Source organism: Taeniopygia guttata, chromosome 33 (assembly GCF_048771995.1).
Source record: "Taeniopygia guttata chromosome 33, bTaeGut7.mat, whole genome shotgun sequence".
Lineage (NCBI taxonomy): Eukaryota > Metazoa > Chordata > Aves > Passeriformes > Estrildidae > Taeniopygia > Taeniopygia guttata.
In genome coordinates, this window is record NC_133058.1 from 3,546,193 (window position 1) to 3,571,952 (window position 25,760).

Genomic DNA, 25,760 nt, shown 5'->3' on the forward strand with positions numbered 1-25,760 from the left:
AAGCAATGGAGGGAGTTCAGGAGGTGGTGATGACCATTTCAGGATGGCTCTCTCCAGTGAGTGGGACTCAGAATAAAAACTCTGTCAAACCTCAACTCCATTGGAAAGTTCCCTTCCTTGTCACCCTGTGAATAAGCTCTACGTTAACTTTCAGAATTGTCCATTGTTTTTACAAGATGGAAAGTCCCATTTGTGGTGGTTTTGGTATGGTTAGGCATTGGGGAAGGGTCTCCTTCTGATGCCAAAATGATTTTTGCTTTTATATTTCCTTCATAGTTATGCATGGCTCTGTAGAATATTGTTGTATAATTATCTAGTTCCTAGGTAACTTCAGTATTTTTCCTCTCCTGATAGGCAGAAAGGCAAAACACCTTCCAAAGGTTCCTATCCTATCCTGCCTCCTCTGGGAACTGAAGTTCAAACAGGTTCTCAAGACATGGAGAACTACACTTTCCCATAAACTAACTGTAGCCAGTACAGCTAGTGCAGCTAGTCACAAAGAAAGAGGGGCTCCAGAAGAGGTGGAACCAAAGGGGGGAGATTTCCCCTTTACTTGTGCTTTTAATTGGGAATTCCTGTCAATTATGCTAGTTTCCCAAACTTATAAAACCACATTGGCCCTATGTGGGGTGGTCCCATATTTTTCCCTATCTGTCCCTGGAGGCCTCCAGTTAAAGACCAGATTTGATCTTACCTCCTATACTTATATTGTCTGGAAAGTGTGTTGTTTCATTTCCCAATCTTTAGGGCATCCCTTCCTCCACACTGCAGAGCCTTTGGAATACGGCCCCTGGCTGTTGTTTGCACAGCCATGGTGCTGCTACCTGAGGCAGAAAGTGCAATTGCATTTCCAGCCAAACTCCATGAGGAGTGGGGCAGCCAGAGCACCCTGTGCAGATACAGGCCTGCAGCTGCGACTTGGCAGGGCTTTGGTTGCTGTCTCCTGTGTGACTGCCCCCTTCCCTGGTGCCCGTGGATAGTAGGTGCAGGGCTCTGCCAGGGGCATGGAACAGGGTGGGGATGTCTGCTGGAAACAGAGTGCAGTGGAAAATGCTGGGAAAATGTTTGCCTGTAAGAAATTGTGCATTCCTTAAGCTTAACGTAACCCCCTGTCCAGTTTCTGCTCACTGGGAAACATGCCTGAAACCTGAGCATGAGGCTGCAAAGGCCACAGAGTCTCTTCTGCTTCTTGTGCAGTGTTGCTGAAACACTTAGTGACCGTGTTTCTCTCATAGCCCAAGCCACGTTCTCCACATCACCAAGCCGGAGCCTGGTGAGGGGGAGAGCCTGCCAAAACCTCCTGTTGTTTCCTGGCATTTTCTGGGATGGGCCTACCATTCATGCATTGACTTGAGAAGCCAAATGAGCAGAGGGTGTCCATAGGGATGGAATTTCTCCTTTTTCTGAGCAGGAAAAATTTTTCTTTTGCTGCATAAGGGAAGCTGAAATTTTCAGACTGCTGAGAGACAGAACTGCAGGTGGCTCCTGTGTGCCCAAGCAGGCATTTTCATCCCAATACATTTGTGCATGCATCTTAATGTGTCTGTGTTGAATATGAGATTGTAAATGTTTGTTTCCTTACCTGGGGATTAACTGATGGATTTCCTTTCTTTTCTTCCAATTACCATTGTTTTCAAGAACAGGACTAAAAACTTGATGAGTCTTGTTCTATGGCAACTGTGCTTAAGGGACCAACAAGCACTGCAGAGATGCCGTTCATGTACTAATCCTTGGAATTAGTTAACATAGCAAAGTCCCCCTTCCGAAAAGGCTGTCCAGCTGGTGTGAATCCTCAGAGAAGGAGATGTGCTTTTGCTGATGTAGTTCCCACTAACTAGGTCAGTCAATGAAATCGGCTACCAAGACAAGATTGGCAGGATGTTGGCAAAGTTGTGGCTGCATCAGAGTTTGGGCTTTTTGTTGGTAAAGGAAAGTCATCTCTGGGTCTCTGCCAGGGCAGAAACTGCCACTGCAGAATGGAGGTTAAACAATGGGCTCTGGGAGAGCAGTTACAGGTGGGAAAGAAGCAGGTGGAGCCTCGTGTTCCCTTTTTCTCCAGACTAAACACCTGATAGCCACAGCAGGGACGCCACAGCTGCGGCAGCCCAAGCTCCTCTCGGCTTGGCTGCGTGACTTCCTGAGCTGCTGCCTGCAGAGAGACGAGGAGCGGCGCTGGTCTGCCGACGAGCTCCTGCAGGTAAAACGCAAAGGGGCTGCAGGTGAAAGAGTGTGCGAGGGATGGGCTCCTCCTCCACTGAGGCCCGAGGCATCAGATGAGCCCCCTTCCTCCTCACCTCCACTCTTGGTGCTCTTCAAATGAAAATGCTGAGCAGTGCTGGGCTGGGCTGGGCTGGCAGGGCTCTGTAAAGTCCTCTGGTCCAAGTGTCCTGCAACGAGCAGTGACATCTTTAAAGAGATCAGGTTGCTCAGTACCCTGTCCCACCTGACCTGGAATGATTGCAGGGATGGGGAACCTACAAGCTCCTGGGTCAACCTGTGCCAGGGTGGCACCATGCATCGAGTAAACAAGGTTTTCCTTAGACCTACTCTGATTAGATCCCCTTTGTGTTTTAAACTATTCACCCACATTCTATTGTAACTGGCCCTGTTAAAAAAGGTGTCCCCCACTTTCTTCAAAGCCACTCTGAAGTCTTGGAAAGCGGCAATAAAGTCTCCCTGGGTCCCATTCCTCACAAAACTGAGTAACTCCACCTCTCTCTGCATTTCCTGAGAGGACAGGTGCTCCGTTTTCTGACTGTCTCTGTTGCCCTGTTTTGGAACTGGGTGGTGTGTTCTGTTTTACCTAACAGCAAAAGAATTGAAGTAGAGCAATGCAGAGTACAGAGCCATGAAATGGTGGCAGAGGAACCCAAGGCTGCCAGTCCTGGCAGAGCAGTCTGGAGAGATTTGGCTGTGGGCAGGAGGGGCTGTGGGGCCTCCCTGTGAGCCTCTGAGGGGCCCTGGTTTGTGCCCCCCACCCCACCTTTAGAGGCGTCTGGCACACAAACAGGGACAGCTGAGAAGGACTTGCCCCAGCCCCATCTGCTGCCTGGCACGCTCAGGCAGAGGGGAACTGGCCCAGGCTGACTGCCAGGTTGTGTGGCAAAGAGGGAACTGCAGGACCCAGCGCCCCTCGGCTGGCCCTGCTGGGAAGGAAGGTACCAAGAGAGACACTGCCCTGTCTCCTGTGGGAATGAGCATGGTGCCTGTCTTTCAAAGACAGGGACCTATGTGAGTCATTGGAGTTTCCTGAAAGGCAGGAACCCCAGGGACAGAAAGCACACTTTCTAGGGCACTGGCAGGGCAAAGACCCCGGCAGGATGGAGAAACCAGAATAAAAGGATGAGTGGGATTCTGGGCATGTTTTCCTGTGATGGCAAGGTCCTGCACATTGTGACTGGGGAGCAGATGGTCCCATCGCTCCTACGGTCCCATCACTCCTCTTTCTGGGTCTTTCTAAGTAACAGAGGAATCCTGATTGAATCTGTGAAGCACTGAGCTTAGAAAGTCATACTTTATTGGTTTTTGTTGTTTGTTTTCCTGTGAGCAGCATCCAGTGGTATCAGCCAAGCCAGCGTCTACCCTGGCAGCACTCATTATTTCAGTGAAGAGGAGGAAGGTGAAGCAAACACTGTGATAATCACATCAGGACCATTTCTTCCATAACCAGCTAAGAATAGGACTGAAGAGTAGTTTTGTAGAGTAGGATTGTAGAGAAGGATTATAGATTAGGATTGAAAATAAAGCTTCTGAAACTTTAACTTGCCTGGAAGATTCCCTTCTTTTTCACCCTGTGAATATGCTCAGCATTTCCTTCTGAGTTCTCAGCTGTCTCTTAAAGGTACAAAGTGACATTTATGGTGTCTTTGGTAGGGTTTGAAAGTGGGGATGGCTCTTCTTTATTCATGCCCTCCTGCCTACACTGCCCTTGGAATATGGGTCACTGGCCCCACTTGGCACATCTGTGGCACTTCTAGATGCAGGCAGAACCAAAGGGTCCAGTGACGCTGGAGACTCTTCAGATCCCTGACAAAACAGGATGAGGAGGGCTTCAAGGAGCTAAAAGAGATCCTTATGGTAGCTCCTGTGTTGAGCCTCCCTGATGTGGGGAAGACCCATTTCAGCTGTTTGTGGACGCCAGTGGTCACACTGCTCATGGAGTGTTGATTTGGGAGTGGGCAGGGGCCAAGAGGCCGGTGGTGTGTGTGTGCTGACGCTGTTGAGGGTGGATGGGAATGAGATGATTCCGCTTCAGAAGGAGAGAGTAAAACTCTGATTTATTTCAAAATGCATTGCTCTTTATACAGAGCTTCATGCAGACTAACTCTATTGGTCCTAAAGTGAAAACAACCCTCACCATTGGTGCACAGTGCATGACGCACAGGGGTAGAACTTAACTATAAGCAATGTGAACAACAAGAAAGATAAAGAACCTTATTTACATTCTTTTCAGCACTTTCTCAGCCTTCTGCCTGGTTAGAAACTTTCTGTTTCTCTCTTTGCCTGAATCTGAGACCGACACGTGTGTGTCAAGGCTTTTGGACTCTGTGGGCGGGGGGGCTGCGTGCTTGCAGGGCAGGCAATTGTGGCGGTGGCAGTGTTGGTGGAGGAGGCTGGGAGGGTGACCTTTGGGGCACCATTGGTGGTTTGCACCCCGCACAGTGTGGGAAGTGTTCTGCAGAAGGGGGCAGACAAGCAGATGGGTGATGCCAGACTTCTAAAATATGAGGCTATAACAATCCACTCTTGGTATTTGGAGCTACGAAAAACCTCGTCACAAAATCCCGCCCGGTTTCTGTTTGGGGAAACCACAGGAGTGCCTACCCATGATTGTGCTGAAGTGGTGGGGCTGCAAACCAAAAGTAAGACCAGATTTAGAAGTGGAAAAACTAGAAGAAGGGATAAAGTGGTTTGTACATAGCTCGGCGAGGGTCATGGATGGGAAAAAGGGAATCAGGACATGCAGTAGTAAATGGATTTGTATGCTTGGGTCTGGACATTGTGTAGGTAATGTGTTCCAATGGTGTGAGTGCATGGTGTATAAAGTGAGTGAATGAGCGAAAGAGTGTGTGCACCCATGGCACGGGGTGGGGGGAAGTTCTACTCATATCTGAAGCGACCGAGTGAGGCCCGAGGCGCTGGCTGGGATAAGCTGTGGGGGCAGGGAGGGCCCGCGGAGAAGTGGAACAAGTGGGGAAACGTGGGAGAGGACATTTATTGTGTTTACAAGTGGTGATTTGTGTAGACTGTGCACATTTTAACTGTGGCTAGATGAACTTGGTGAGGGATTGGGGGCGGGGGGGGATGTTCCTCTGCCCCTGTGGTTCAGACTTGATTCCTGGAATTTTACTGTGTGCTGTTATTCTGATTGTGTCCAGAGTTTGTGGGGACCAGAGGAAGCTGATGTGGATGGGTGCTGAAGTATTGTATGCTCTTTTGTGTTGAGAAAAGTGGACACTTTAGAGATACCACCTTTCCCAGTGAGTTTGTGGTTCTTCCCCTGCATTTTATAAACTTGTAAACAGGGGAAGTCATAGAATCAGAACCCCTGAATTCCAGATAGTCAGCACAAACTTGTGAACTGCATGCAGTATTTAAGAGCTTTACAGAAATTAAAGGGGAAAAGGGGAACGATCTTCACAGATTTGAAATATGCATTTGCGGTGGCACACACTTTTGGAAAACTTTGGGAAGAATGAGGGTTACTTAACACTCGGGGGTGAGGTCTAGTGCATGAAAAAATAATCAGACAAATTTTAAAGGCCATTAGAGGGCCAGAAGCAATTGCCATAGTCCACGTGAAAGGGCACCAAACAGGAATGCAGTTTATGGCCCAAGGAAATAACTTAGCAGACAAAGAAGCTAAAAGCGTGGCTCTACTGAAGGTAAGTACCCCGGGAATTGAAGAAGGGAAGGTCTGGGAATATCCCCCACACCCTTCCCCAAAAGAAACTGAGGGGGACGAAAAAATAGGAGGCCAGCTAGAAGGAGGTAAGTGGAAATTGCCCAGTGGGAGGGAGTTATTGTCTAAAGATTATACCAGAAAAATCCTAAGGAGACTACATCAACAGACACACTGGAGAGCTCAGGCCCTGACAGAGCAATTCCCGAGATTCTTTGAGTGTAAGGGGATTTATGAATCAGTGAAACAAGAGGTGCAAGGGTGTATGATTTGCCAAAAAGTTATTCAGGCAAGTCGAGAGGATGAATCAAACACTAAAAGCTCAATTGGTTAAATTGATTTTGGAAACAAAATGTCCTAGTTAAAATGCCTCCCCTTAGTCCTGTTACATATTCGGCCCCTGTCTCATTCTGAGACTGGGCTGTCACCCTTTAAAATGCTATATGGGATGCCCTACGAACACGGCATGCTGGTGGGGCACCCGAGGGTAGAAGATGGACAGATCCAGCCGTATCACATGTCCATGAACAAGAATCTGCAGGAATTGTGAAAGCAGAGAATAATAACACAAAGTACCCCCTTTGGTTTCTCCATACATAAAGTGCAACCCAGGGACAAGGTGCTCATCCAAACTTGGAGAGAGGCTCCTTTGTCACCTCATTAGGAAGGCTCTTGTTCTGTTTTGTTTTGTTTTGTCCTCTTAACTACAGATACAGCAATAAAAACCCAAAGGGTTTGTGTGATAAGTGCCTGGAGGAAGAACAGTGCCTGACTAGCCGTGTTTTAGGGATCACCACTAGTCTGGGTATAATTGAAGTAGATTCCTTGGTGTGGTTTTGCCTATTCCAAAATGGGGTGAGGGGAAAATTGAGGTCAAAAGCTCAGATCATTACTGTTGAATGCTGGAGATTAAACAAAGTACCCTGCAGCGCAGACTCAGTTAAACTATCAAGGTGGGGCATCTTTAAACGGAGGGATGCAGCTCGGGCCAGGCACGACACCACAGAGGACTACTGCTGCTGAGAAGATGGTTTACCCCGCCGCTGGTTGCAACCCAGTTGGGCGAAGGCAGAGGCAGAGGAGTTTTCATAGTGGGGGTCCTGATGATCCTGAGCCTAGCAATGGGCCTCAAAATTAGTACGCATTCAGGTTGCTTACCCAGCACGGATGTACGAGGCCCCGGCGGCGAGGACGTACCATGCGTACAGAATGCCCAGAGGGGACAAGGGGAATCGGGGGCTCCAACATTCCCAACCCCCAGGAACTGCAGCCAGGACAAGATAAGAGGATATAATCCCATAAATGGCACTCAATGGGGGAAGTGTAAGAAAATAAAGTGTGATCTAAAAAGGGCGACCCCTAAGAAAAGGCAGTCAGAGCACAAAACATGCAAGAGGAATGCTGAACGAATACCTGTCCCTATCTGTGATAAGCGTGATCGCACAGTATGGGTTGGGGGAAAAATGGAGTCAGTATTTGTAGCTTATTTTCAGGCTAAACCACTGTGTTATGATAAGAATCAATTGGGAATGTGTGTGATGGGTGGAAAGACATATTGGGTTGGAGGGAATTCAAAATATAAGAAAAAATTTTCCCTCGAAAATGAACCGGTTATCCTTGACCTTTTAGAGGATCAGGATGACAGGGTCTGTCTGCAATATGATAGAACATTCTGCTTCTCAAGAAATAAAGAGGGGGTGGGCCCGGAGAATAAAATAAGGCAGGTGGCACAAGAACTAAAGAGACCATCAGAGGCTTGGCAACTGAAATCAAAAGGGTAGCACACGTTCAGGTGCAAAAGTGGAACTCCATCCTCCAAGCATCCTGATGGGACCATTTGTTTGATAGTACTCGGGGGCGGGGGGAAAGGTTGTACTTTTTGCATTGTGCTCAATAGCCGGAATCTTCTTCCTGCCCTGCATGGTACCCTGCTTTTCAGGTTAATACACTCAGTGGTACAAGGGATGCAGGTAGCAGCCATGCCCACGGACCCAGAGTGTGCAACTGGAAAAATAAATCAGGTATCTAAAATAATGAGACTAGGTGAAGAAAACCCACACACCAGAGCAGCAGAGGCCTTGGCCAAGTTCGAGGGGCACGTAAAAGAAGAAGGGAATACTTACAGGCTTTACCAAGAAATTCCAAAAGAAGAATGGGGTGATGGAAACTAAGAGGGAACTGAGGGTTTTTTCTTTTTAGGTAAGATTAAAAGTAATTGCACCAAACTAAGGGAAGAAAGCATTAAATATAGAGGTTTTAGGCATGAATTGATGGGTTAATGTAGAAGGGGAGGGATTGTTATATGTAATAAAGATAAATCACGCCGGTAGAATGATATGTATGTAATATTTTATATTATTAAGAAAATGTACAAGTCAGCACTGGGGGGGTTTGTCTCACATATGTGGAAAATGGTCCCTGATAAAACCTCAAGATGGGGAATGGGTGAGCAACCAGGCAAAACAAGGTGGTAGTGTTAGGAAGGGTAAAAGTAGGACGCAGAGGGCTCAGAAAGCAATGCAAAGTCCAATGCAAGCCTTGCGCTTCCTTGCTTGCCCATGAACAGGAAGGAGGAGAAGGCAGAGCAAGGACAAGAAACAAAGGGATAGGAAGTTCAAGGTTGTGATGCGTGAGGAAGGCAATGCAAGGCAGTGGAGTTGAAGGAAGGGCAAGGGAACGACAAAAGGGGGTTGCTAAGACAAGGCAGGGAGAGTAGAAAAGGCAAGGCAAAGCAAGGCTAGGGAAGAAAGGGGTAGGGAGATGAAGGTGAAGGATGGGTAAGCAAGGCAATGAAAGGGAATGGAGTGGCAGGAAGGGCAAGGAAAAGATACACAGGGGTCAGTGAAGCAGTGCCGGGTTAGAGTAGGCAAGGTTGGCAAGACTCAGAAGGGGAAAGCTAGAAAATGGAAGGGCAGGGAAGATATATTTAGCTATGTCAAGGTGGGGATAGGCATGCAAGGTATTTCTGTTGCCTTGCCTTGCCCATTTTACACCGTCCTTGCTTTATTTTGCCATTCACATCCTTCTTGTCCCTTGCCTTGCCTTCTCCAGCTATGTATTGCCTTACTGATCTCTCATGTCTTTCCCTTGTCTTTCCTATGACTTCATTGCCTTGCATTACCTTGCTCACCCATCCCCTACCTTGACTTTTCTTCTGCTATTTTCCCTGGCCTTGCCTTCTGTTGCCTCCTTCTCCTGAGTCTCACTTCCTTGCCTACTCCTGCTTTGCCTTGTCTTGCCTTTTTTACCCTACCCCAAATATTTTTGCCATGCCTGACCATCCCTACTCTTGCTTTACTGAACCCTCTGTGTCTTTCCATTGCCCATCTCACGATTCCCTTATCTTGCATTTCCCTGCTTACTCATACCCTACCTTGACTTTCCTCCTCCTTTTTCCCGTCATTGCATTACTCCTCCTTATTCTCTTTCCCTTGCCTACCGCTACCTTGCCTTGCCTTACAGGCCCAGCCCTTTTCTTGCATGGCACTGCTACCCCTCCCTTGCCTTGCATTACCTTGCAGACCCTTTGCCTCACCATCGTCATCTGCTTACTTCTTTCTTCTCCATTGCCTTGCCAGTCCCACCCCTCCTCTAACTTGGCTTGCCTTTCCTATTCCAACCCTGAATTGCTGTGTCAACCTCTCTCTGTGTTCCCTTGCACTTCCTACCACTCCATTGTTGCAGTCTTCTCTTGCTCTGATCCTTGGTTCGGCTTGGTCGGGGGAACCGGCAAAACAAATGAGGAATGGTACCATGGTCTTGCCTGAAACATAAAGATTTTAACAACAAAATAACAAATGTGGAAAACTGCATAGTCTGGGGGCAAGATGCAAAGACCCAGGGGCATGGTGAACGGAACAAGGCAGACGGGTCTTCTGAGGGCAAGGGTCCAATCACAAACTTGGAACATGACCTTACACACAACAGGTTCCAAACCAACTGAGAACAAGAACCAGAAACCTGACCAAATGTCGGATAGTTCTATTAACATATTGACTCCCATGGCCCCACTCTTCTCGCCATGACCTGACTAGGTGTCCTGTTCCCCGTGGTCTCATACTGAGGCCAAACCACCACTCATTCCAGCCAGACGTGTTTCCACATCTTCCCCTCTCTTTAGAAAAATTTTCTGTAAAGATTTATGGACAGCTCTTAACAGACAACTTACAAAATAGGGTAACAATAGAAACACAACAACAACAGCTCCAAAAATCAGTAAACCCATCTGACCAAAGATAAAGCCCAACCAGATAAGTTCCATTTTTTGAATAGTCATTTGAGCCACTCTTCATCATCTTCTACTTGCAGTTTCTTGACTCCCTCTCTGAGAATTTGGATGCTTTTGTGTATGGACTCACTTGCTGTGATCTGAAAGATTCATGCAGCACATGCCAGGAAATTTCCCTGTTCCGGTGCAGCCCAAGTCCAGCAATTTGCTGGCACACAAATCCAAAACCAGGCATAGACATGGTGCCTACACCAACCCGATCTTGTGTTTGCTGACACCGCCAGTGCCCAGATCCAGAATTTTTCAGATGCTTGCAGAGCATAATTCCAGGAATATGCTGGCACAGAAAGTTAAAATTAGGCAATTTCCCAATGCCGGCACTTTCCCTGCCCAGATCTGGCATGCACTGGCACTGCCAGTGCCCAGATGTGGCAATTTCCCAGTGCCGGCACAACCCCAATGAAGCAATTTTCTGGCAAAGAAAGCCAAAACCTGGTAGCTTCCCGGTGCTGGCATTAGTACCGCCCTAATCTGGTGTGTTGGGGTTGGTTTAAAAGAAGAAGGAGACCTTGGCTTAAAGCCTTGGGAAAACCCTCTCTGGTTAGGGTGAGCAGGAGCTCCCACCCATACTCCTCTTGTTCAGTTATGCAGATTGTTACTAGAAAGTTCTGACTTCTCTTTACTTCCATTGCTTACTTCTTACTGCAAGAATTGTCGTATTCTGAATCGTTCCTTCCTCTTGGATCCTTCCCTCAGATCCCACCTTTACCCCTCCCCATATATAAATGCATCAATATCCCTGCTAGACACTGGACCCAGGCTTTCTTCTCGTTCGCTCTCTGTACTCTGCGTGCCGTCCTGTTTGTTGTGTTCGCCTTCATTGAAGTTCTGTTTCCCGCCAACCAGATCAAAGCAGTCTTTCTTTGTAAAGTCACCAGAGCCAGTTCTCGGGGAAACCACTGGTCATCCGTCTGGGCGAGGACCAGAAGGTTCCACTGGTGTTTGCAGGCACCTCCAGTGCCCAGATCTGGAAATTTCCCTCTTCCGTCGCTGCTCATGACCACCAATTTGCTGGCAAAGAAAGCTAAAACCTGGCAAGTTCCCGTTGCCGGCACCACCCAATCTGGGGTTTGCTGGCAGCAGGACCCCAGGAAGGAAGGAAGGAAAAGAGGAAGGGGTCCAGATCCAGTCCTTCCTGGCACCTGGAGCCTGAAATGTGGTCTTTGCTGGCACTGCCAGTGCCCAGATCTGGAAATTTCCCTCTTCAGGCACAGCCCAAGTGCAGCAATTTGCGGGCACAGAAATCCAAAACCTGGCAACTTCCTGGCACTAGGTCTAGCCCTGCCCACATCTTGTTTGCTGCGCCAGTACCCAGGTTTGGAAATTTCCTGGTGCCAGCAGTGCCCAGATCTGGCAGATTTCTGTTGCTGCCAACAACATGGCCCAGATCTGGTGTTTGCTGGCACCGCCAGGGCCCAGATCTGAAAACTTCTTGGTGCCAGCACATCCCAAACCCAGTGATTTGCTGGCACAGAAAGCCAAAATTTGGAAGATTCTGGGTTCTGGCTCCAGCACCATCCAGATATGCTGTTTGCTGGGACCACCAGTGCCCAGATTAGGAAATTTTTTGGTGCCAGAACAACCAAAGTCCAGGAATTTGCTGGCACAGAAACCCAAAAGCCAGAAATTTCCAATCCTGAAACCAGCCAGGTGTGGTGTTTGCTGGGACCACCAGTGCCCAGATTTGGAAACTTCTTGGTGTCTTCACAGCCCAGGTGTAGCAATTTGGTTTTCAGCTACCTGAGGAAGAGAAGGCTCCGCTCAGACTGTGGCTTTCCTTTTTCTTGGAACTGTTTAACCCAGCTCTGGACAGAAAACCCAGAAAAACACCGGCAGCTCACACCTGTGGCCCACCGAGGTCTGGGACCCTGCATTCCAGGGCCAGAGGGACTGAGAAGAGACCGAGTGAGCCAACTACAACCCACAAACAGGACTTTCTGAATTGCCATCTCTTCAGAACTGAGAGGGGTTTTATTTCATATTATTCATGCTTGTGAATACTTTACTTGATAAATAAACTGTTTTTTTTCATTTTTCTCCAGGGAAGTCTTCTCCTGAAATAGTAGGGGGAGGGGCCACTTGAACTTGATTTGTAGACGGACTCCTTTTGGAGGTTTCCTCACAACATTTGCTCTAAACCAGGACAAACAGTCACAATTGTGCCACTTCACCAGTGGCACAACTCCCCAGACCCCCAGGAAAAAAAAGGACATGTAACGTTCTCCAAACATTTGGCCTGCTTTGCTGCAAAATACATGCTGCACACACAGTGCAGTGTGGAAAGCCAAGAGAAGCTGCAGTAGGTGGCAAATCTTGGGATAGAAGCTAGACCTTGTTCTCCATGAGAGGTTCTTGACAAGAGCAGACAGGAGAAGATTCCTGGAAAAGTGAAACAGCTTTCCAGAAGTGAAATGAAGATGAAAGAAACTATCTAAAATGTTTTCCTCTTAATTTCTATGCTCCCCTCTTCCATGTTGCACGACTTCTCCAAGATGTGAATTCCAAATGAATCTCACCTCTAAGATGGGTCACTTAGCAAGTTATAAACACTCTAAAATACCGAAGGCCTGGGGATGGCCGGCCCGGGGCGGTTGAGGGGTGCTCGGGGGCCGCTCCTGGCCCCGGGCCGAGCGCTGACAGCCGCGTCCCGCCCGCAGGGAAGGCGCAGGAGGCGCTGCAGCAGCGCTACCGAGTGGGTTCGCTGCTGGGGCGCGGCGGCTTCGGCAGCGTCTTCGCAGCCACGCGGCTCTCGGACGGTGCCCCGGTGAGTGGCGGGGCCGGCGGCGGGCGCAGGAGGAGGAGGAGGAGGAGGAGGATGGAGGAGGAAGAGAAGGAGGAGGAGGAGGAGGAAGAGAAGGAGGAGGAGGAGGAGGAAGAGAAGGAGGAGGAGGAGGAGGAAGAGAAGGAGGAGGAGGAGGAGGAGGAGGAGGAAGGAGGAGGCGGAAGCAGGAGGATGGGGCTCGGCAGGGCGGGCGGCGAGCTGAACCCGGTGCTGCCTTTGGTTTGCAGGTGGCCATCAAAAGGGTGCCACGGAACCGCATCTGGCACTGGGACGAGCTGGTGAGTGAGCGGGGCCAGCGGGAACAGCCGGGCCATGCCGGGCGGGGATGAGGCGAGGCCCGGCATGGGGGAAGCCACCAGGACCCCTCGATGGGGAGCGGGCGTGGGGCCAGCGCAGGGCGCAGAGCATCCCGGGCTGGCTGAGGGGTTCCCCAGCCCTGGCAGGACATCAGTCCCACTGGTGGCACCGTGGTCCTCCCGCAGCCCGATGGCACCAGCGCACCCCTGGAGATCGTGCTGCTGGACAAGGTGTCCACTGGCTTCCCTGGTGTGGTCCAGCTGCTGGAGTGGCTTGAGCTCCCCAACAACATCGTGATGGTGCTGGAGCGGCCGGAGCGGTCTCAGGACCTCCTGCATTTCATTCGGGCACGGAGGTTCCTGTCTGAAGAGGTGGCACGGCAGCTGTTCCGCCAGGTGCTGGAGGCCGTGCGGCACTGCACCAGCCGCGGGGTCCTGCACCGCGACATCAAACCAGAGAACATCCTGGTTGACCTGGCCACTGGCCAGGCAAAATTGATCGACTTTGGCTGCGGCACCTACCTGCAAGACACAGCCTACACTCACTTTGCAGGTGAGCCTGGGCAGGGGTGTGCTCCCGGTCCCGCCACCTCATGGCCCAACATCTCACAGGCCAAGCTGGGTGTGTCAGCGAGGATTCTCCCTTTTGCTGCCAGTCAGGGTACTGAGCCTTCCCCTGAGTTGCTTTTGAGCGGGGCTGGGTGGGGAGGCATCTTCCAGCCCCGCTGGCAGCCTTTGCCCACCACTCTGCCTGGGGCTGGGGTTGGAGCAGCAGCAGCCAGCCCGACAAAAGCACCCGTGGGTGGGGGTAGCATAGGAGGGAGCCAGAACCAGTGCACCAGCCAGTTTGTTGTGCAGGTGAGAGGAAGGGCTTGGGCTGCTCCACTCACCTTGTTTGCCTTGGCTTCATAATATTTTTAGGGCACTGCAGGCAGGGAGGATAAGGAGATGATTTTTCCCCCAGCCCTGAGTGGGTTTTTGCCTTGCATGTCACGGTCAGGCCTTGCCGGGGCTTCTGCTGCCCTCTTCCAACACCAGTGGCTTCTTGTCCAGCCCTGAGTTTGTACACATGTCCCAGGTGCTGGCGAGAGTGCAGCAGTCGCCCCGTGTGCCACTGGGGTGGCCCCTGCACGCCCAGGGATGCTGGGGCCAGGCTCTGGAAGCAGCAGCAGCATCCCCCTGATGAACTCCATCTGTATTCCACAGGAACACTGTCATACAGCCCCCCAGAATGGACCCACTTGGGCTGGTACCATGGCGAGGCAGCAACGATCTGGTCCCTGGGCATCCTGCTGCACCAGATGGTCTGCGGGCAGCACCCTTTCAGGAGGGGCCGGAAGATCAGCTGGGACCATCAGCTCTCGCTGCCACAGCGGCTCTCTCCAGGTGGATCCTCATCTCTGGCCACGGGGGAATACCAGTGCTGGGAGACAGCAGCAGCTCGTGAGCATCTCGCTCTGGCAGCCGCTGAGGAGGTGGCACATGTCCTGCTCTCCTGCTCTCCTCCACAACAGGGAATTGATGGGAAAGTTTAGGCCCAGCTCTGAGCACAAAAGCAGCATGGCCTGGGCATGGGAAGAGTGGGGCAAAGCAGACAGGAGCCTTCTCTAGCTGACCGGTGGTTTCTGGTTTCTCTGCCCAGAGTGCCAAGATCTTATCAGGTGGTGTTTATCCATGCACTTCTTGGACAGACCTTCATTAGAAGACCTGTTCTGTGATCCTTGGATACAGGATATTCACCTGCCATAGAAAAAGGGAGAGAGCCACATGCACACTTTGCTCCAGGGCCCTGGTAAGTTACAGGTCCACACATGCCCTGGCAATCAGAAGCAAGGAAACCCAGACTTTTTTCCCTGCCTGTATCAATGCACTGGGATTGTTGGGTGGGAACACGCAGCCGTTGTGCTGGAGCTGAACTGCTCTGCCCAGCACTGGTGGCTGCCATCCGAGCTGGTTTTGCTTGTCCTGCTTCCCTGACAGGTGGGGCCCTGGGCAGAACCCTGACAGCCTGGTCTGACCCCCAGGGAAGGAGAAGGAGTCCTTGGAGAAGCTGTACCAGGTGGGGCTGCTGCTGCTGCTGGAGACAGAGAGGACAACATCAAGGATGACAACCTCTTCCTCAACCTGGCCACTGGCAGCTGAAGATGATGGACTTGTGGTACCGTCTTCAAAGCCAGGCTCCACAGCGAATTCGCAGATGAGTCCACAGCCGGGGAAATGCTCCCAGATTTGGGCATTGCTCAGACTGGCTGGGAACAAAAGTTTCTCCCTTTGCTGGGGCAGATGCAACTTCAGTCGGCTGCCCAGCTGCTTTTTGGCAGGGCTGGGGGCGTGGGCTGGGGTGGATACAAGATGGGAGTTGGCTCCTGGCCCTGCCAACAGCCCCCAGCACCCAGCATGGCCTGGGCTGAGGCTGGGGCTGGGGCTGGGGCAGCCAGCCCGGCACAGAGAAACCCCCATGGCGGGAGCAGAGGTGGGACTCCAGAACCTGTGCAGGGGCTGCTTTGCTTTGCAGGCAAGGAAGGGCTTGGGCTGCTCCTCTGCCCTTGTTTGCTTTGGGATCACCGTTATTTTGGGGGGCAGTGCAGGAGGGAAGAGAGAAAGTGTGGCCTTCTGTCCCCCATGGGTGGGATTTTCCCTAGCATGTAGGGGTTGGGCCTTCCTCAGACCTCTGACAGAGATAAGAGTTTTTTTCTTGTTTCCCCTTGTCTCTAATCTCTTTTCAACAGTTTGTTGTTTGTTTTTCTAGAGGAAGCGTTCTATGTAAGGTCCAGTCGGGATTGGGAAGTGCCTGGGAGCAGCTGCAGCGTGGATGGGCCGTGCCCTTGGAGAAGGCTGAGGACATCGTTTGGGACCAGCTTTTCTCCCAGCGGAGGATGGCGTGAGGTGAGTCCCCGTCTCCTTGGCATGGTGGGATCAGAGCTTTTGGGAGACAGCAACAAGCACAAGGAGGCTCCTGCTCTGGGCAGCTGCTGAGGGCTGGATGTGCTGTGGCTGGCTGCAGGCTGGGAATGTCCTGCCCTCCTGCTCTGCTCCCAAAGGCAGCAGTGATGGGCAGCTCTGGGCACAGCTCTGGGCACGGCCAGCATGGCCTGGGCTCTGTGGGCAGCTGGGACAAGGGGACAGCAGCCTTCAGCTGACGGGCGCTTTCTGGTTTCTCTCCTTGCAGCCGGGCTCTGCGGGTGCTGAGGCTGCTCTGGGCTCTGCCAGGGCTCTGCTGGGCTCTGCCCCGGGCACAGCTGGGCTGGCTCTGCCCTCACATTGCTCTGACAGCTTTGCATCAGACGAGCCCGTTGGAGCACAGTGCCTGAGCTTTCTGCTTTGGCAGGTGAGTGAGACTCCCCTGCAGGCCAGGAGATTGCAGCTGGGGACACACATCCAATTGGCAAGGACCCAAACTCCCCATAGTCCCAGCTGAACCCCTGGATCTCCGCAGGAACGCCTGGATCTCCACTATTCATTCTTCATTTCTTTTTGGCTGGAATTGTGCAGTTGCACTTTTTTCCTCCTCTAGAAGTGCCATGAGTGGGCCAAAGCTGGCAAGTGAGCCGTGTTCCTGAGGCAGTGCAGTCTGGAGCTGATGGATGGAGAATTGCCCTTCCCACTTCCAAAGCAGAGCAAAAAGCCGTAAGTGGGATTTTTCATCCGTAAGAAACCCCTGACAATTTGAGAGGGAATGTGCAGCTCAATTCCAGAGTGAGAAGGAAGGTCATCTTCTAAAGGATTTGGGGTTTGACAGAGTTGAGATTCCCAGTCCTGCCTGGAGCTGGAAGGGCCCCAATCAATTTCCTATTGCTTCGACCACAATTTAAAATAAGAATGTTGGAAACAAACCCCAAAAACTGTAAAAAAGGCTGTTGAGGTCAGTAAGATGGATCCATGCCATCAGCACATTTACAATGTAAATAACTGAGTTCTCTTTTTAAAAAGATCATTTACCTCTTAATGCAAAGTTACAGAAGTTGTTTCACTAACACTTGGATTTTATTTGTATCTTTTACAATTCATCTAATTGTATTTTTTTTCTTTTTCCTTTTTTTTTCTTTAAGCAGAGGTCCTGGCCCTCTTCCAGCCAAAAGGGAAAGGGCCCCACCAAGCCTTTTTACCCACAGACAACATGGTAAAGCTGAACACTAAAGGACCTTGGGGGCATTATTCTGGAATTAAAAAGTTGCCAGCTCCATGGACAACAGAATTATTGTTCCTAACCTGAATGACATTAAGCAAAAAGAATGAAGAACGGTGTCACTAAAGTACTACTGACGTTTGCCAAAACACCTCCAGAGTTTCACCAAGGGATCAGTCATCAAAATGTTTTGAAAATTTAAAGACCAAGGTAGCCAAAGCACACAGTGTCACTAATTGCTGGATATGTTCTCAGCTGAAGCTGGGAGGAATGGGGTTCCCTTGGAGGGCCCACCCTGTGGGGTGGCCAGAACTCTGTCAATGGGCTCTGCCTCGTAACGGAGTCAATGAAGGGACAGTTACAGAAACCTGTGCTGTGGGACACGGGAATACAACGATCAGTGTGACAGGATTCACTCAGATTTCCGCTCAGGAGAAACCAAACCCTGTTACAGTTATAGAGGCTACAGTGTCAGAAGATTTCTGTGCTTTACCATCACTCCCAATGTCAGTAGAACTTGGGGTGCTGCAGCTGGTCAGTGTCAGTGTCACACCACTCCCAGCTGCAGGGCCCCCATTTAGGGTCCTTCAGCAACGACCACACGGAAGACTTAGGGCCCAGAGAACATTTTCCACCCAAGGAGTGCCTTGGGTTTCCGAAAGCAAAGGATTCTGGTTCACCCTGTGCCCATGTGCGCTGCCCCGCCCCGTGGAGTTGACATGAATGAGCTGACAGGATTATTAGAAGAGGTAGTAAATGATACTGTTGAAATGCCCATTAGCACAATCTATGAGCTCCAACAAACACAAATGGGGACTCCAGAGAACCGCATGGCCTTGGATTATCTGCTTGCTGGCCAAGGAGGAACCTGGGCTATCAGGGGACGGGGATGTTGCACTGCTAGCAGTGATGGGTTTGAAGGCCAACAGTCAGGAATCACCTTGACAGAAGGAGCAGTAGAAGAGTGGCAGAAAGAAGAAAATTCTTCTTGGTGGGATTGGCTTCATGGCTGCCAAATTAGAGGCTGCTGTGAAATGCATTGGTGGCAGGGCCTGTCATCATTGCAGTGTGTGCACTTGGTGAGTTGCTGTGACACTTTGTGCTGGGAAGTGGAGTATTGGGACCTTTCTTAAAAGAGACAGTCTCAAGAAAAGAGAGGCATTTGATAAATAACAGAGAATAGCAACTATTTAGGCATGTTTTAAAAGGAACGTGAATAGCTCTGAGTAATGAAGTTAAACTGCACTTAATTGTAGAACAAGAGGAGATGCCTTTATGCCTAATACCTAAATCTAAGCTGTGTTACTGAAAGAATTGTTACAAAGGTTGTAGTTGATTGTAGGTCTCAGGACCGATCAAAGTACCAAGGCCTGAACAGGTTGTGATCAGGGCCTGAACAGGCCCTGAGGCAAAGCTCACCTCTAGATGAACCTTCCAAGCAAATGTTGTATTTGTATCCACTCATTAAGGAAGCATGATTAACAACACGATCAATGCATGTGTTCCTTGATAAAACACGGATTTATCTTTCTGTATTTAGAAACAGACAAGGCCCCATCTGGCCTTGTTTGGGGGTGAAGGATCAAAGTCAACTCCCTTGGTTCCTCCTTCAGCCCTGGCCAGGCTTTGGGAGAAAGCAGTCAGGAGAATGAAAGCAGATGTTCTCGCAGTGGCAGTGATGCCAGCTTGTTTGTTTAACAGTGTAAAAGCTGGGTCCTCTCACAGCTTTGGGGCTGGAGCCTCATTGCTTGCAGAGGTGGAGGCACCTGCAGGAATTCCCAGTGTCTGGGAGTGGCTCTCCAGTCCTTGGCTTCCCCCAGCTGATGTGTGGCTGTGGATGATGGTAAAGCCTGAGGCTAACTGGTGATGGATCTTTCCTTAATCACTCCAGGCAATCTCTGGTAGCAATGACTGGATGCATTGCTGAGCTTCTTTTGTAATGCTTTGCTAATGATGATGTGCTTTGCTGAGCTTATCCTTTTGTAATTCTTTGCAGCTGTGCATGATATAAATGACACAATTCCTTCAGTTGGTGTCTGTCTTTGGTGCTGACCCTGCCCACTGGTGAAACAGGGCCCCCTCCAGCCTAGAGTGTTACCTAGGAAGAGAAAAGCCATCACTCCAAATGTCCCCCCTTCCTCCTTGTTCCCCCCACTTTATACCCTGTGCGTGATGCCTGCCCTATGGTCTGGGGTATCCCCGGGGTCAGTGGGGGTCACCTGTCCTGGCTGTGTCCCCTCCCAAGCTCCCCCGCAGCCCCAGCCCCTCTCCAGCGTGGCCTGAGGAGGGGCAGGCCAGGCTTTGGCTCAGTGGGAGCTCAGCAAGAACAAAAGCATCTCTGTGTGCCCAGCCCTGTGCTCAGCACCCGGCCCAGCAGCAGCGTCTCAGTGCCAGGGTCTGTGCCATCAGTCCCTGCCAGGGGTTTCCATGGCACCTGCCAGGCCAGGTGACCCAGGTGTGGTGTCCCAGTGAGGGCTGCCATGCAAACAGTGCCCAGCACTGCCCCTTTCTGTCTGCCTGACCTGGCCTTGGCCCTGGCCCTGCTGTTTGCTGCAGGTTCCGCGGCGCCTGACCGGCCCGCGCGGCACAGGGCAGGCGGCCACGGCACAGACCCACAGCAAGGGCTCCCCTCTGGCTCTGGGCAGTGACACCAGCCCTGAGCAATGGGCTGGCGCACTGGGGTCAGTGCGGTGTCCATGGCAGCAGTCCCTTGCAATGCCCAGTGCACGTTGGGATGATGATCCACCCTCACAGCCGGCCCAGGGCAGGTGTGCGGTGCCCTTCCCCACAGCCTGTCTGCACAGAAGCACTTCCAGGGCTCTCTGCATTTCCCTTCCTTCACTCTGGAGTCACTCACACACCTCCCAACGCCCCACTGGGAGCTTTGAGCTGCAAGGAGTGCAAAGCTGGTCTGTCCTTCAGGAATGGCTCATTCTGCCCTGAGCCAACTCTGCATTTGTGTTCATTGCAGAACTTCCTGTGTGTCTACATCATTCCTTGCAGGGCTCTGCCTTGGGGAAGGGGAACCTTCTTGGAGGTACCTAGGGCTTGGCACACACTTGAGGAGTGTGTCTGTTTTAAATGGGGAAGCTTAGGAGTTTTAGATTGCTTCAAAAAATAAAAGAAGAAAACCCCTCTTTGCATGAGCGCAGCCAGTTCTCCAAGCACAGCAGGTCCCAGGTGACTGAGCAGAGACAGGACGGGCTTGGGCTATGTGGGGCAAGGTTGTCCACACTGCCTCAGACCTCCAGGCACAGCTTCTCTGACTAGGCCAGACATCCTCAGGAGAGTCCCTGGGCCAATATCAGTCGCTGAATGCTGCAGTCACCTCTGCTCTAAATAGAACAGTCATAAAATATACTCTTCAAATAGGAATGTGGATTTATTGGAAGCTCTTGCAAATAGTTTTCCATCAGTATTGTAGGAAACCTCCTGACAAAGAATCTCCAGGGACTAATTACAGCAGATAATTGGAGGCCATGATTGCACAAACCTCTCAGGACCCCAAGGCAAAAGCCCAAGTCCTTTGAAAAACCTGCGTCCCTGGGAGCATGAAGGAGGGCCCAGGGCCATTCCTGACCAAGGCTCCCCAGGGCCCCTTCCCAGCAGCTCCCTGAGGCCAGGAGTGCAGGGAGGCAGAGGCTCTGTGTAGGCAGCTCAGCTGCTGAGCAGAGCCTGGGCTGGCTGGAGGCAGCAGAAAGGCCAAGGCCTGAGCCCCAGCCCCAGGGAAGGCAGATCCTGTCCCTCCCCGCCTGCTCAGGGCTCTGCCGGGAGCACTGGCATAGGGAGGGATGCTGAGGGCAGGACAAGGGATGACAGTGCCCAGCCTGGCTGGGGCTGTGCCAGGAGGCCCCAGTGCCTCAGGACAAGGTGTCTCCTCCTCACAGCCCTTGGTGGCAAGACGCTGCTGTGCCCCAGGGCACCAAGGCCTGGCTTCTCCTGGCCACTGCCAGCCTTGCCAGGGCCCTTGGCCATGTCCAGCACAGCTTGTCCTGCGCTGTCCCACAGCTGCTGCTGTGTCCCTGCAGGCTGCACACTCCCATCTCGCTGCCCCCCGGGCCCTGCCCTGCCATTGCCAGCCCTGCCCTGCCCCTGCCATGCCCAGGGCATGTCTGCAATTCCCCCAGGCAATGGGTGGGGATGGGCAAGTGTTCCTGAGGGCACAGGGAGGGGACAGCTGGGCTGGACTGACCCAAGGGATCTCCCATTCCATGCAATGTCATGGTCAGCAATAAACTGAGGGAAAGGAAGGGCATAGGGCTGGCAGGGAGGGCTGTGGAGATTTTTTACCAAGACATTTCTCATACAAAACACAAAGTACATGTTCTTGATCCGTTCCTACCAGAGGTGGCTGGACTGATTGTCTGCTGATGAGAATCAGCAATAGAGGATTGATCTCATTTGTTGTTTCTTTGCTTCCACCTGTGGCCTTTGCCTTTTGAGGCCCTTGCTGAGGAGGGTGTAGAAGCCCGGAAGATCAGGACCTGGTCTGCATGTCCCAAACATCAAAAACTGGATGGCTGTGGGACCAACCAAGGATTGGTGAGAACAGCCAAGACTTCTTGGCAATCACACACTGTGAGGAAGAACAGACTGTGTCTTCAGAAGGGGCCATGAAGATAAAGGCAGAACTTTGCCAGGACAAACATCCTTGCTCTGGCTCCTGGGCATAAGCACGACATGGCCCAAGTGCAGGAATGAGAAGTGGGCATGGACTGTGGGGGGATCAACACCACCAAAGACCCCCAAAGCCTCCGAGCCATTTCCAGAAAGGTGTAGCAGAACTAACTGCACGTGGTAAGTCATTTGCACAGAAAGTGAGACACTTATCACCAGGGCAGGAAAAAGTGATCGGTGAAGAGGTCCTCCCACCAAGGCCAGGCACATTTGTGCCCCAGCACCCTGGACATCCCATTGGCTGGATCAATGCTGGAACCAGGACTGGGGATCTCTTCTCTCTCTCTCATTTTCTTTTTCTCTGCCCTTCTGATTCACGTGTGTGTCTCTGTCTCTCCTGTCTCTGCCTCTCTTCCCTTTCACCTTTCCTCTTGTGCCTTTATACAAAACCTACTGACATGCCCTTTTATAGCTCAGGGACTGACATCCCAATTTCTATGCCAAATGCATAATGAATTAAGAAGACTTTATAGGCCTTTGTGGACTCTCTGAGCTTTTTAATTTCTTTCAGCCATGAGCATCTACAAAACCTGAGTGTCTCCTTTGCCTTAAGTTTGGGAGATCACAGAGAGTGAGGGAGAAAGAGGCTTGCTGGCCCCTGATGGCCGCACACATTTAACCCGCCAGTGTCGTTTTGCTCGGCTTTTCTCTAGCAGGCAGCATTAACCAGATGCAGCTGCGCAAGGGTTTCCAGCAATTTGGCATCATCCACAAAGGACTTGGAAGTGCATTTGTCCCATGGCACAGGGAATATATGAATATTCCATTGTAGTCAAGGGCTGGTCACTGCGGGATGTCACCCGGGCGTGGCTGCCAAGAGGACTCTGTTCCATGAACGACATTTGACCCTCATTGTTCAGCCAAATTCCCACTCACCCCATGTTCCATTCCTTCAGCCCATGTCTCTCCAATCTGGCTCTGAGGAGACCCAGCAGACCACGTCACAGACCCTGCTAAAGTCTGGGCAAACAACATCCCCTTCTTTTCCCTGCCACGTGTGTTCTGCAGTCCCTGCCTTGTCCTGCCAGTGCCTGGAATGGCTGCAGGAGGATTTGTCACATCCCCTTCCCTGCTGAGCCTGACCAGACTGTGACTGTCCCCATCCCCTCCCTGCCCTGTTTGCAGACTGGTTCTATGTGTGCCCTTCCCAAGTGCCCAGGACCCTCTGGGATGGCTCTGGCCTTTCCAGGGGCTTTGAGAGAGGTCTCACCGTGACACTGCCCAGCCTTCTCAACATCCCTGACAGCAAAGGCCTCTGCCACATCCCTCAGTTCCAGGTCAGTGCCCAGGGCACAGCACGGCCCTGTCCAGGTTCTCAGGGTGCTTCAGAAGGGAGGCAGCTGTGACTTCTCCCTGCAGACCCACCACTCTAATGTCCCTCTGTGCAGTCTGTGGCTGTCCTGAGCATTTCCCCTGGAGCCTCCCTGCCCTGGATGTTTCTCTCCATAAGCTCATCTATAAATTGGCTGCTCCACTTTTTGTACCCCTGGGGATTGCCTCAGGCAACCCTGGCCCTTGCCAAGGTCTGTCAGTCGACTCTTCTTTGCCGTTCATCCCTGGAGGTTTCTTTCTTGCCACTTGAGGTGTTGTCATGCTGCACTTCCTAGCAACAAGCTCGCCCGTTTCTCAAATGTTTTTTGCAAAGGCACAGGTACACACACACCCTCCTTCCACATGCCTGGACTACTAAGGCCCTCTCTTGGCAACTATACAGAGTGGGGAAGATGGACTATGGGGTGAACAGAGGACATCTAAACAACAAATCACAATAACATAACTATAAGTCAATAAACTTTCCTTAACATACATATAATATTAATCTCTTAATTGCGAGAGCCAACTGTTGCATTAGCCATTTATAACAGAGTGAAGTGGCCTCAAGGCACTGTTTGTGCCACTCGAATTGTGCCACGCCCAAGTGCTGATGATGGTTGTGATAGTAAAAGGGTTTTAAAACCATGGGGATTTAGGGTTAAAAGGAAAATTAAGTTTAGTAGGCCCTGAAAAAAAAAATACCCTAGGTACATGTAGGCCTTCTACCTTGCTAGAACTGCACCTGTGTAGCTAGTACATGATAAATGATATAACTGTTAGATGTGATGATTGTGTAGTAATTAAAAAGAATTACTGTTTAATCATAAGATAATCATGAGAAACTGTGGTCGGGGGCCTAAGAAAGATCACGAGAAACTCATGCTTGAATAAAGTCAATGTATACAATAGAACAATATAAGTTTAATAATTAATATGTAAGTTATATAACGATAGAATAGAAAATACGTTCAGCTCAAAAGCCATGTCAGAGTCAGATTTGGGTCTGTACCCCTGATTCCCAGAGCTCTCAGTAAAAGCACCTGCATATAATCATATCCCGTGATTATGTGTGTTCCTGAATGCTAACACTCTGTTCTATGGTCCTTATCAAGTCCCCCCTTTTCTTGAGACACAGTTCCGTATGGGAACTAGTTTCTGAATACCTATATTTCATTTTGCAGCATAAGAAAACTTTGTTTATAATATGTTTTCTAACATGTCTTTTTCTGCAGTCTCGTTGGCTAAATGTTTCCCCAATTCCAGTTTGGTCTTATCCACTTGGTGTGCTCTGCAAGGCCTGATAGCAACTTCCTCTGGTTTCTGGATACTTTCAAGTAAACCTAAGATTTGTTCTCCGTTTTTGATCGGAGCTTTGATATGTCAAAAGGTCTCTTTCTTTCCAGAAATCCAATGTGCATGTACCACTCCAAAGGCGTATTCTGAATAAGTTCAAATGTAAACTCATTTTCCTCTACTCAGTTCCAAAGCTCAAGTGACTGAAATTAGTTCTACTTTCTGGGCTGAAACATCACAGGGGAGTGCCCCCAATTCGATTACATCGGCTTGTGGAGTCACTGCGTATCCAGATATTTGGACAGGAAGGTTAGGGGCTTGGTGCTCTGACAGACCAGCTGCTCCTGCTGCCTGCTCTGCCTTTGGCATCTGCTCTGCTGAGGGTATGGCAGCTGCAGCAGGATTTCCTGTGGGAAGAGGTGCCACTGCTGACATAGCCCTCGGACTCCAGGGGCCCGTGGCTGTGCCCTCCAGCACAGGGGTGTCACCCACAGCGGGGCACACGATCCAAACCTACACACACACAGAGAAAAAAAAACTCCCAGGTTTTATTTGGTCCTCCCAGACGACATCCGGGGCTCAATTCCACAATCTGCAAGCTCCCAACACACCCCAATAAAAAAACCCTCTCAGGGACCCCCTGATAGATTTGGGACGAGCTCCCCCTCCCCTCTCACTTGCAGGATGAGGTGGGGGTGATGGTCCCGGGGCCAAGGGTGCTGCGGCCACAGGGAGCACTGGAACCTCCTGTTCCTCCTCCTTTTCCTGCTCCTGCTCCTCCTCTTCCTGCTCCTCCTTTTCCTCTCTCCCTCCTGCTCCTCCTTCCTAATCCCACCTCCTGCCCAGTTCCTGCCTTCTGTATATTTAGAGAGGAGCACCTTGCTTGTTTCTAGAACGAGAACAAAGATCCCACTGGAGCACGGCTCGCTGGCTTTAGTCAGAAGTGGCAGTGACTAAAGGTCCTGTTTCCTCTGCTGTGCTCCTGTCCTTGTTCCTCCTCAGTGTTCAGGCTGGGCTAGGGGGTGTCCCTGTTTGCTGCATTTTCAGAGCTCCTCCTGGAGCCCTTGGGCAATAGGCTGTGC

At 50.9% G+C, this 25,760-nt stretch overlaps 1 long non-coding RNA gene and 1 pseudogene across 1 annotated transcript; one reads left to right on the forward strand and one right to left on the reverse strand.

The window, feature by feature from the left end:
- Positions 1 to 25,760, reverse strand: part of LOC140681250 (uncharacterized) — a 57,639-nt pseudogene that overhangs the window by 20,538 nt on the left and 11,341 nt on the right.
- On the forward strand, positions 16,794 to 17,616 carry LOC140681270 (uncharacterized). The gene is made up of 2 exons (XR_012052483.1): positions 16,794 to 16,895; positions 17,321 to 17,616. It is a non-coding gene; the product is annotated as an uncharacterized lncRNA (long non-coding RNA).